At 45.5% G+C, this 13,513-nt stretch overlaps 1 protein-coding gene across 1 annotated transcript in view; it reads right to left on the bottom strand.

Annotated features, from left to right (window-relative positions):
• LOC126248260 (Hermansky-Pudlak syndrome 3 protein homolog) overlaps positions 1 to 13,513 on the bottom strand; it is a 176,733-nt gene that overhangs the window by 49,604 nt on the left and 113,616 nt on the right. The window lies entirely within an intron of this gene.

Below are 13,513 nucleotides of genomic sequence, written 5' to 3'. Positions count from 1 at the left end.
CAATCATTCATCCTTGAGTAATTCAAGCATCATACCCCCCTCCCTCCCTGGCCCTTCTGCCATCTGTACAAATTTTGTGTATTACTTATCTACTTGCACCCTGGTTAACAGCATATTATATTACACAGCTGATTTATTCCAGCTCATTATTAGAATGTAAGAATTTGAATGTCAGTTGATGCATCCTCAATTTACTTCCACCTTTTGTTACATTTTGTGTGTATCTCCGACACAGGGTCTTCAGTGGCTTTTCTCATAATCAGAATCACATGTATACAGATGTAGATGCTGGTAATCAAATAGTGCTTCCAAGGAAACACCTCCCACTAGTTTCTCTCTCTCTCTCTGCATTTAAATTCTGGAAAAGAAATCCTTGCTTCTGGAGGGGCAAGGCCAAACACTCAGTATTTACTTCCAAGTATTCCCATTTGGTCTGTAACAACAATACTTATTAATAGTAGTTGTCTGTTACAACTACACTAGTCAGAGGTTTAGATGACATAGCACACATTATGTAAAATTAGTATGTAACATGATTCCCTTTCCTGTGTCTCCTTGTATGGTGTGTTGTTAATGGGTCTAGGTGCCAGAAGGATACTTATCATCACGCCTAAAAATGATGAGCATCCTATCCACAATCCTTTCCACCTAATCCAATGTAGTATTCTGCCACTCACCTAATCTACAAAATAATCCAATCCATCCTTATACCACACCTACTCCCACCCCTGGCCACATTGACACTGTGGAAGACATGGTAAAAGACCAATCTTTCTCATCCACACAACACATCCCATTCCAGTCAAGCAAGAGGCACATCCTGCCCATGAGGGCCTACTTTTGACAGCAGCTGTCATATAACAGCTCTGCCGTAAATTTTGCATATGACTTATGAGGGCATGACCACCAACTGGCTGTCCAGTCAAATAAATGGCCACCAACAAACTGTAGCCAGAAGCATAGTTAGCTAATAAGTGGCAGAACACAGTGCTAAGCAACATAAATGGAACTTCAATGGCTTCTTCACATCCTGTACCATCTGATTTCCCCCCACCCCTGCCCTCATAAACCAAATACCAGCTTCTTACAACTACGTGCTGGAAAGTCCTCCCGCCCCAATCTCTGTTAGTTCATGGTTGGTACCCACCTTCAAACCTGTGCTCATGCATTTCACTTTACTCACTCTATACTCATGCTCTCCTCTTCGCAGTCCCTCTCCCCCTTCTGATACAAACCTGTACTTCCTTGTGTGCTGTGCAAAACTCCATTTGCTCAAGTAGGTGTGCTCACAGGTGCCACACTCCTATCCCGACTCCTTCTTGCCTCTCCCTCTCAGCTATGAACCACCCTTCTCTCCACCCCTCACTCCCATCCTGCATCCTTTCTCCTCTCACCAACTCCACCACACACAACCCCTCACAGCAAGTGAGTTGCGGTTCTGGTACAATTTAGTAGGCCAGGACAATTTAACTCTCTCTCTCTCTCTCTCTCTCTCTCTCTCTCTCTCTCTGTGTGTGTGTGTGTGTGTGTGTGTGTGTGTGTGTGTGTGTGGATGGAGGGGCGGGGGGTGTCAAAATAGTAGTATGTGTTGGATAATGTCTTCATAAAAGTACAAGTTAACAACCTATCCATGGCATCTGATAAAGTTAATGAACACATTATATCCAAGAAATTAGATTTCTATATAATATGGGAACAAGTTGAAAAGTTCTCAGCCTGGCATAGAGATGGCATTAATATCAGCATTTTGGTTTTGTTTCCATGGTTCACACAGTGACTGTCAACATGATCTGGGAATGTGCTCTCTTTATACAGCTTCATAAATAAGTTGCTGTGTGTACAATTTGTTCAAATGGATAAACCAGAACATCAAACTAACTAAATATTCATTCTTTTGGGCAGTGTATTACCTAAGGAAATACATCCAATGTTACTGAAGGTTTATAAGAATTCTGTTTCCACTAGGTGTGATTAAAAGATGACATCAAAGCAATCCAGAAGTGTGTCACTAAATCTCATACTGGCAGGTTCTATAAACATGAGTGTGTTACAGAAATGCTCAGTGAACTCAAATGGGAATCCCTGGTGGCTGGAAGAAATTCCTTCTATAAAACACTTTTGAGAAATTTTAGAGAACCAACATTTTCAACAGATTGCAGAACAATTCTGCTGCCACCAACATACATCTCATTCACATACATTGAAGAAAAGGTAAGAGAAATCAGCACTTGTACAGCAGCATGTGGTCAGTCATTTTTCCCACACACTGTTTGTGAGATGAACCCGAAAGGGAATGATACAAGGCATCCTCCATCATGCATCCTGTAATGGCTTGTGAAACATGTGTGTAGATGTAGATTATCATCAATTATGAGAAGGTGGGCTGTGATCAACTGTGGTCAAACTTCCCTGGAAGATTATCCATGTGAAGGATACCCCAAAACTGCAATCATAGATGAAAATTCTGAAAAAATGCACAGTATGATAGTCAACTGTTGACGATTAAACATGTATGATGTCATATGAATATAAGAAGAAAGATTATGGCACATTTTACTAGAAAAAATAACTATGAGAAAGTTTGCTGGAAATTCATGCCACATGACCAAAATTACCTGAGAGTATGAATTTCTCAGAATGGTTTGGACTGCTTTAAAAATAACTCAACTGTTTTTGTGTGACCACAGTCTTAACTGAAACACTTTTCTACAAACAAAGATTATTATATGTGATGCTTCATGGTTAAAAAAACTTGGCAGTTTCTGTGGCTCCAGCAGTCAGTATAGAGGATGTGACTGAAGAAAGGAGACCATCAGTCCTACCTATTTATTCACATTTGTTGATATGGAAAACCTGCACAGAGATACTTTCTAATCCAGTTGCATGGAACAGATGCAGGAAGAATTGCTACCAGATAGCCTGGGGTAACACTGTTCTACAAAAGAAACCTTTTTTTCTATTTCTGATAAAAAACATTGTGATCCTAGTTTTATTTTGAGTGCTGAATTGAAAACTGTTTTTGGTTTTTTTCTGTCAGGGATAGTTTATGAGTAATCGCAATTTTATTTCTCTTTTCAGTTTCTGATATAGTGCAGCAAACGTGAGGTGAAATTCGACAAACAAATGCACATCTTTATGATGTTATAAGTTCATCACATTAATGGAGGGTGGGATCTAACATATAACACAGTAACCCTTGTGTATACACTTTGAAGCATTTATTTGACATGAGAAATTACAGTAAATTGACAAACAATGAGCCACTGCCTTGTAATGCACATCACTTTTTTCTCTTGTATTGTGAATCTTTCTTCTCTCGAATGATATTCCAGCAGTAATCTGCTAACATAGAAGGTACCCACTTCCCTTCATAGCACCTTTTTATGGTAGAAATGTCTTTATGGAATCTTTCCCCATGTTCATCCGATACATCACTACAATTCTCTGTGAAGTAGTCCAGATGAGAGTCCATCATATGTACCTTCAAAGACATATTGCACCCCAAATCCTGATATGCTTTGATCATATCCTTTACCATTGCTTTGTAGTTAGTAGCTCTTCTTCTTCTGAGGAAGTTTTCCGACACCATCTTGAAACAGTCCCATGTGGTTTTTTCTTTATCAGTTAAATGTGCTTCAAAATTTGCATCTTTCTGCAGCTCCCTGATTTGTGGGCCCACAAATACACCTTCCTTTATTTTTGCACCTGAAAGACGGGGGAATTTGGTAGCTAGATATGCAAACCCACAGCCTATTGGATCCATGGCCTTCACGAATTGTTTCATCAGGCCAAGTTTGATGTGAAGCGGTGGAAGTAGTACATATTCAGGAGCTACCAGACTTTCACGTTGTACATTCTTTTTGCCAACTTTCCATCTTCACCTAGGCCATTTCTTTTTCACGTAGCGAGAATTTCGGTCTTGACTATCCCACTTGCAAAGAAAACAGGCATACTTTGTGTAGCCCTGTTGCATTCCCAGTACCATAGCAATTACCTTGAAATCTGCACATCTTTTCCATTTGCGTTCATTGTATTTTAATGAATTTAGCATCCTTTGTATGAATTCGTAATTCTCTTTTGTCAAACTAGCGTAAGCTACTGAAACAGAGGGTATTTTATTTCCATTATGGAGCAAAACACCCTTCAGACTTGTTTTCGATGCATCTATGAAAAGTCTCCACTCCTGTGAAATATAAGTGAAGTTCAGCACTTTCATCAGGCCAGCAACGTCATTGCAAAATGTCAGTGCTTCGTCAGTTGAAAAATAAGAAATAAAGGCATGCTCTCTGTGCCTGAACTCACTGATTTTAGTACTTTGGTGCAGTAGATTATACTCTTGTAATCTTGAACCAAGCAGCTGCGCCTTTTGTTTACTTAGTCCTAGATCACGTACTAAATCATTTAAATCTGCCTGTGTTAACAAATGTGGTGATGACTCACTTGTGCAGTGATATAAAGAATCATCATCTGTGATTTCTTCAGTACTACTTATTTCACTGTCACTCGGAATTTGACCTCGAGCTCTTGAGGGTACTGGAAGGTTGTCGGAATGCTGCACTGCCATTCTCGCTGAAGGCAGATCTGGGTAAACAATGTGCCTCTTCGACTTTTTGTTTGTAAAACCCTGAATTTTTGTTAGACAGAAATAACAATCAGTAACATGGTCCTTAGGCTCCCTCCACACCATGGGAACAGCAAACAATGCCACAATCTCTTTACCTTTCCACCACTGAATTAGTTTGCAGTAACATGTAGCACAACAGAAATGTGGTGCCCATTCTTTATCTTGGTCTCCTACCTCTACTCCAAAGTAATGTTTGTATGCTTTCTTTATGACTGAAGAAATTTTGTTCCTATTTCTGGCAAAAGTGAACTTCCCACAGATGTAGCAGAAGTTGTCCGGCTTATATCGACATCCACGACGACATGGCATTTCTGCAAATTTAAAAATACCGCTTTGGTAATACACCTGTATTAAATTAATAGTAGGGAACTAGAGGAACGCTGATGTGTAAAAACAAGCAGTCGTTTTTGTAGTAGCCACCAGAAAGATCGCGGGAGGCGCAAATTGGCACGGCGCGTCACGGGCGGTAGTTGCCGCAAGTAGAGTCCCGTCCACCAGAGGGCACGCGAGAATTCGGACGCGACCTCTGCCGGCGTAACAACAAGAACAACAACAACAACTCCAGCAGCACGGGCCGTGCCCAGTCAGTCAACATCGGGCATGCCTAGGACACAGTCCCGGTCTACGCTAAGTGAAGTGCGACGTAAACGTGAACAGTGTTACTACACAATTGGCGACGAGTAGGGTCGTTCTTTCGCGTGTTGCGTCGTTGTTCCGGTTTCGCAGTTTCTCCGCGGCATGGAGGATTTGGTGCGAGTTTTGGTTGCGCAGCAGATGGAACTCATGGCCACCATGAAACAAGTGCTTCCGGCGTTGCTCTCCACGCCGTCTGCTCCGGCGCAGTTCCCTCCTCCCTTTCCCCCGTATGACGAGACGGCGGAGGATTGGGACGCATATGAACATCGCCTTCGGCAGCATTTCCAGGCGTTTCATGTTGCCGAGGCGGAGGTATGTCGTGCTCTCTTCTTGTCTTGGATATCTCCCTCGCTGTATCAAGTTTTGCGGCAGCTAGCGCCATTGCAGGAACCCTCGTCCTTGACTTTTGACGCATTGTGTTCGTTGCTGTCTTCCTATTATCGCCGCCGCACGCATGTTGTGGCGGCTAGGGTCGAGTTCTATCAATGCAAGAAACAGCCCCATCAGTCTTACCGGGCGTGGGCCGCTACCCTGCACGGTCTTAGTCGCAAGTGTCATTTTGTCACGGAGCAGTCGCGAGAGTCGTATGCCCACGTTATGGTACGCGACGTCATTGTTCGTTCGGCCCCTGATAGGGAGGTCCGGCAACGGGCCCTGCAGTTAGAAGACCCTTCCCTCGAGGAAGTTCTGTCCATTGCTCAATCGTATGAAGTCTCTCACGCGGCAGGTCAACAGCTGGAAGCGTGGTGCGACGTCGCGGAGGTTCAGGGTGGCGCGGCCGCGTCCACTGTGTCCGGGGTGGACGACGTGCGAGCGGTACAATCCGGCCGTTACGGCCGCTCCCGCACGGCGCGTAGGCAGAATTCCGGCCGCCGGCCCCTGTTGCCATCCTGTGCGTCGTGCTATATACATCACGATCGGTCAGAGTGCCCCCAGCGTTGGGCCGTTTGTCGCAAATGTAATAAAAAAGGTCACATTGCTAAAGTTTGCCGCTCAGCCTCAAAGGCATCGAAGGAAGCAAGTACAGAGGACATGGACGTTGACATTCAGGAAGTTTCATCGGGCCAGGCTCCCGACGCATCGGCCCACAAACTCTTTATTGAGGTGTCGGTTCGGTCGCGCCAGTTACAACTGCAAGTAGATACGGGGGCGGCAGTTTCGTTGTTGAATGCACAAACTTATTCCGACCTTGGATCGCCCCCGTTGGCGCCAGTTTACCGGCGTCTATGCGGTTATGGTAAACAGTTCATTCCCCTACTGGGTCAATTCACTGCCGACGTGACTTACAAATCAGTCACTCGGCCTATTACTTTTATTGTTGTCAGTGATGCGAGCTCCGCTAACCTTTTTGGCCTGGATGCCTTTCAGGCTTTCGGTTTTTCTATTGCTGACACCATACAGTTGGTCTCCGAAGACGTTCCCTATCACTCATTGGAATCTTTGATCTCAGACTTTCCAGATATTTTTGAGGAGGGCCTGGGGCGTGTTTCCGATTTTGAAGCTCACTTAACGTTGAAGGCGTCGGCTCGCCCGCGTTTTCTACGCGCGAGACAGATCCCCTTGGCTCTCCGCCCTCAGGTAAAGGAAGAGCTAGACCGGCTGACAGCCCTAGGGGTCGTTCTTCCCGTTTCTTCCAGTGAGTGGGCTTCGCCCCTCGTTATTGTCAAGAAGCCCTCAGGAAACTTACGTCTTTATGGCGATTTCAAGGCCACCATTAATTCCCAATTGGTGGTGGACACCTATCCTTTGCCTCGTGCTGATGAATTGTTCTCCGCCGTGGCGGGTGGCCAATATTTTTCGAAAATCGATCTGTCGGAGGCTTATCATCAGATACCTCTTGATGAGGACTCCAAACGGCTGGCGGTCGTCAACACCCCGTTTGGCCTTTACCAATACCAGCGGTTGGCTTTTGGAATATCCAGTGCCCCGGCGATATTCCAGCGTTATCTTGAGCATGTCACGTCGACAATCCCTCATTGTATTAATTACCTGGATGACATAATTGTCACAGGCCGCAGCACGAAGGAACACTTGCACAACCTTCGCACCCTCTTTCTCAAATTCAGGTCTGTGGGCTTGTGTTGCAACCTGCGTAAGTCAACCTTCTTCCAACCGTCCATTGAGTATGTGGGCTACACCATATCTCGGCATGGCATACAGCCACTAGGAAGTTTGGTCCAAGGTATCGTCAACCTTCCTCGGCCCACTTCGCTGAAAGAGTTACAAGCCTTTTTAGGCAAGATAGCCTATTACCACCGGTTCATTCCCAGGGCTTCCACTATAGCCCACCCCCTATACTGCCTTCTGCACAAGGGTGTTCCTTTTGATTGGTCGCCTGCATGCGAGCGAGCGTTCACCTCGTTGAAGGGCCTCCTCACTTCAGCCCCTTGTTTGGCTACTTTTGATCCCCGTAAGCCGTTGGTCCTGGCTACAGATGCTTCGCAGTATGGGGTGGGTGCGGTCCTGGCCCATCGCAACGCAGACGGTTCCGAGCAACCACTGGCGTTTGCGTCTAAAATGCTTAGTCCCGCGCAGGCCCATTACTCCCAGGTGGAAAAAGAGCCTTTGGCCATTGTCTACGCTGTTACCAAGTTTCACCCTTTCTTGTACGGCACGAAGTTTCAGTTAATCACTGACCATAAGCCGTTAATATCGTTATTTGGCCCCACCTCTCAGATTCCGGATAGGGCGGCCCACAGACTACAGCGCTGGGCCTTGTTCCTCTCTAAGTACCATTATGACATTCATTTTCGCCCTACAGGACAGCATGCCAACGCCGACGCTCTTTCCCGTCTTCCGGTGGGCCCGGATCCTACGTTCGATCGAGAGGAGATTATGTATTTTCATTTGGATGTGGCATCCCGCCAAGCAGTTGATGGCTTTCCGATCACTAGTTCTCGAGTCGCCAGGGAAACGGCGGCTGACCCGGTTCTCCGGCAAGTAGTTCGCCTCATTCAGCAGGGGTGGTCCTCCCGCCCTTCAGGCCGGGCCTCGGACCCTCTTCGTAATTATTTTCTTCTACGAGACCGCCTCTCGGTCTTGGAAGGAGTTCTCCTTCTGGCTACCGATGATACAGCTCCTCGCGTGGTTGTTCCTGCAGGTTTACGAAGGGAGGTCCTCACGTTATTACATGTGGGGCACTGGGGTGTTTCCCGTACTAAAACCTTGGCTCGCAGACATGTGTACTGGCCCGGTATTGACAGAGAAATTGAGCACTTGGTGGCCGCCTGTTCCCAGTGTGCAAGCCAACAAGCATCTCCCAGGGCAGCGTTCTCTTCATGGCCGCCGGCAACACAAGCATGGGAACGTGTTCACATCGATTTTGCGGGCCCGTTTCTCAATGGCTTTTGGCTCATTGTCATTGATGCTTATTCCCGATTCCCATATGTGGTTCGCTGCTCCTCAACCACTTCAGAAGTTGCAATCCAGGCACTAGCACAAATCTTTTCTGTGGAAGGTCTGCCAATCACCCTGGTCTCAGACAATGGACCGCAGTTTATTTCGCAGACCTTCCAGGATTTTTGTAGGCGCTTCGGTATTCGGCACGTTTGCTCTCCCCCCTTCCATCCACAATCGAATGGGGAAGCCGAGCGCATGGTGCGCACATTTAAGACGCAGATGAAAAAGAATGTGCACGAATTTCCTGCAGAGGAAGCTTTGACGTTTTTCTTGACGGCATACCGGACCACACCAATGGGCGACCGCAGCCCCACAGAGCTCCTCCATGGGCGTCAACCTAGGACTCTGCTGCACCTCCTCCGGCCTGGTCCTCGCCAGTCTTCACAAAACGAAGTACCTGGCTTTCCACTGGGTATGTCGGTCTGGGCCCGTGGGTTTGGTCGCAATCCACATTGGATACCGGCGGTGGTCCTGCGCCGAAATGGCCGCCGGCTCTATACCTTGCAGGCGGGGGATCGGGTGGTACGTCGTCACCAAAATCAGCTACGTCCACGTTCGGGCACCCACCCTCTGACCTCTCGGACACCGGCTTCCCCATTGCCGGCACCTGTATTGGTTTCACAGGGGACGTTACCTCCTCTCCCCGCTGTGACTCTGCCGCACTGCGATGGTTCTCAGCCTTGGCAGCCTCCAGTAGCTCCAGCACCGGCATCGCCATCATTCGAGATGCCCCAGCGAGAGCCGGCCCCCCTCGCAGGTTCGGTTTCTCAGGGGGCTAGTTCACCTGTGGTTGTCCCTTCCCCTTCATCCCCACCACTGCGTCTTGCCCCTCCCGAGGTGGAACGGGATCCGGAGTTCGACAGCTTGTCACCCGTTCTGTCCCGAGCTCCGGTTGTGGGACGACGAGGGGCCTCTTCGTGTGGGTCACTTCCAGCCGTATTCGAAGGTTCCAGCTCGAGGGTTGGCAGATCCCCTCGACTCCGGCCATCCAATGGATGTGGAGGTCATCGCTCCTGCCCGACGCTCCACCTTCCGACGCAGTGGATCACAGTGGCTTCACCCCCCGAAGGAGGAGGAGTGTAGTAGCCACCAGAAAGATCGCGGGAGGCGCACATCGGCACGGCGCGTCACGGGCGGTAGTTGCCGCAAGTAGAGTCCCGTCCACCAGAGGGCACGCGAGAATTCGGACGCGACCTCTGCCGGCGTAACAACAAGAACAACAACAACTCCAGCAGCATGGGCCGTGCCCAGTCAGTCAACATCGGGCATGCCTAGGACACAGTCCTGGTCTACGCTAAGTGAAGTGCGACGTAAACGTGAACAGTGTTACTACAGTTTTACCTTCAGCACCAGGCTCAACCAGTTTACACACAGGAACTAAAAAATTCAACCGTGCTCAGAAATATGACAGACAGTTACTTGTCAGCCAAAACACCCACTTGTTAAGACTGACACAAATTGCGGCTAACACCAGTGTTGTAAACTCGATGCACCTGCCCCTAGGAGGCGTGGAGCTTTACTGACGAGGCAGCGACCGGCTGTCGCCATTCGAGCTAATGAGATGTCTGACTCTTCCCACCTGCTGTTGCACAAGAAATTATCACATTCTATCACTACTGGATGTGGCAACATACCTGTATTTCTCTATAACGTCTCTGTGTTTGCCATGAATTGTGAATATACATATATATATACATATACATAAAAAGTATCCCTGACAACGATATTTTGTTTACATATTTGAATTTCCCATGGTAAAATGGTCTAGAAGCACATACTTTAATATCAGAAATAGAACCCATGTCGAACAGTTCAATTATAATTGAAGCACACACTTCTGTCGCTAACATTCCCTATAGTAGCTTTCTACATAACGTTTGACAGATTGCTGCCGTTCGGGCCAATGATATCTGTTTATAATTCAATCACGGCTCTTCACAAATCTCAGATGACCTGATGCCAAAGCATTGTGAAAATACTTCAGTATGGTGCACCATAAATAAGCTCAGATGACCAGCAACCATTTCCCCACCAGTCCAAAACATTTAGAGACTGAATTAATATAAAAAAATAGAGAAAAATCTAAGATTGTTAAGACTGTGGTTTTAATGGTTCAGGTATCCTACATAGTCTCCCCTCACTTGAGTACAATGCACAAAACATTCATAAAACCATTTCAAACTGTCAGAAAAGCCTTCCTTTGGGATGTTGTTTAACTCGCACATCACATTTGCTTCAATTTGGTTATGTCATCAACAAGTTAGCCCTTCATGAGAATTTCTGCACTTTGTCATATCGTGGTAGGTTTGTATTGGTAACATCAAGTCTCATCACTCATCATGAGTTTTTCCACAACAGAAGTGTCCAAGGTTTTCATTTCAATCACATCGTGGCTGGTGTCTGTGTATCTCTGATTTTGTTCGTGAGCCAAGGTGTGTGGAGCAAACTTTGCACACGTTCATCTCTTCTGAAACCATTCTAGGCACTGTCTTGAACACTTGATTCAGAGTTGTCGCTCCAGTGGGATATGCCACACCTGCATGTCCACTCCTTAACACCGCCTGCTCACAACTGACTGGTGGAATGCACATCTGTTGTTAGTTCAAGCTGCCACTATGCTGATGTTGCTTGTACATCAGGAATGAAATCAGTCTCAGAACTTTTTGGACAGGCAGTGTACACAGTGTACATTCCACTGGCTCAGAATTCCTCTTATACAATGTGCCATCTATCATTCTGAATTCTTCTTTAACAGCTTCTTCCTTCTTTAATGCCTCCAATGGATATGGTCAATGGGATTTGGCACCTTTGTGTTTGCATCCTTTTTTTATACTACTGTGATGTCATATTCCTAAAGTTTCAGTGCCAATCTTGCCAAACGTACTGATGGATCCTACAGTTTTGTCAACTTACATACAAATAATAGTCAGACAGAACAGTGTTTGCCATATAATAAGGATCAGAACTTGCTGACTGCCTAAACAACAATTAGGCAATCTTTCTCAGTTTTAGAGTACTTACAGTACACTGGAGTCATCAGCAATCACTCTTTCAGTACCTTCCTGAATTTGTGTGGGTCCCATAATCACTATTATCATTGTGTAGTTCCATTTCAGCAATATTGTCAAAAAGAGAGGAGCCATGAAGATGGCATCTGCCCCCTCCTTAAGGATGCAGACAGATCTTTCTTGCTCCTTATTCCAAGAAAATCTGGTGTCACCCTACATCTGTGTTTGTACTGGCCATGCCTTGCAAATGAAATCCTTTATGAAGTCTATGTAGTAGCAGCACACTACAAGGAAGCCTCTCACATCACAAATGTCCTAGGGAATTGGGTATCAGTTATGGCTCTTACTTTATCTAGATAGGAATAGAATCGGTTTCCTTTAACTAGGTGTGTAAACATTTTTATTTTTGTTGGATGACAGTGAGGCACTTTCTGTGAGTCAGGCAAAGACCTGTGTTGTGAACACACTTCAGCATAGTTGTTAAGTATTTTAGATGTTCTTCAAATGTTTTATTGAAAACAATATCACCACCATCTAAGTTACAAAGCCTCGTTCCTAAGATGTTGAAGCGGGTGGTCCACCAGGAGTTCAAAAATGGCTGGAGTGATGCACAGACTTTTTTCATTTTATTAAAACTTTAAAATTTAATTGAGCATTCTGACTGCTGATTAGAATTCATCTTGTCTTCAGTTAGACAATCACCCAGAGAAACCATAACTGTCTGAAATTGATGGAGTTCCAATTTTCCGTGGTCTATAATTGCTTGTGAGAGCTGCAAGCCCCATCCATGGATAACATCATCTATGAATTCTGGTGAAACAATAAATTCAAAGAGCTATGTCCTGATATTGATAGTTATTCTCACAACACAGGTTCCTGTTGGTTGAATGTACTTTCCATTTATAACTTTGATTACAATGGCATTTGAATCTCACAATGTAATTCTTTCTTCAGCTGGCAACAGAAGCATTCAGTATGACAGAAAATGATACCTTAAGAGGCAACTACTGCCAGGCCAGTAGGTTGTTGATGAGGACACCAAAGTGATTTGGCAACATCATTGCAACTGTTGCAATGTGGATTTTTATCTGGGGTGGTCTTGTTCAGTTTTCCTGACTTCAGCATCTGGTTGAGTAATTAGAACCATTGTGTGGTGACAGGGAATGATTGCTGTGGGTTGTGGGTTGGAGAATGGCCTTGTTCAGGATATGGTGATGAGCTTCATTCCACAGATCAGCTGTAGTCATCTGCGGTTGCCTAGTGTGTATTGATTTGCCCTGTTGTTCGATATTTTATGGTGTAATAGTCATCAACCACTCTTATTCTTTCTTTACAGGGGTTGTACAATGGATACATGTACATGGTGATCAAACCAGTAAGGGATCCCACGGTATTTGTGTTGTCAATAACCTCATATGTTGTATGATAGTCATGGTCTTAGTCCATGTTTCTGACTCCATTCCTCTATGTTGGTTTGCCTTGTTGAGATTGGTGTCAATGATCTAGAAAACTCTTCTCAAATTAGCTATGCAACTTACACCTGGCTGGATTCACTGCAAATATTTGTGTTTGATGTCAAGACATTATCCCCTCATATTTCTTCTCCTACTACTTGACATTTTAGTGATGTGATGTCCTGACGGCCTTGCCAGCTGTACAACATACATGATTCTGTTGAACATATTGTACTCTAGAATAGTATCTCAGCTTAGCAACATCCTCAACAAATCACAGTTTGAATTTCAGAAGGGTCTCTACTGAGAATGTCATTTACATGTTCACTAACCAATTTTACAAGTATTAAATAATAAAATAATGCTGACTGGTATTTTCAGCAACCTAAGGC

This window comes from Schistocerca nitens, chromosome 3 (genome assembly GCF_023898315.1).
Source record: "Schistocerca nitens isolate TAMUIC-IGC-003100 chromosome 3, iqSchNite1.1, whole genome shotgun sequence".
NCBI lineage: Eukaryota > Metazoa > Arthropoda > Insecta > Orthoptera > Acrididae > Schistocerca > Schistocerca nitens.
This window is presented reverse-complemented; position numbering and strand designations above follow the sequence as displayed.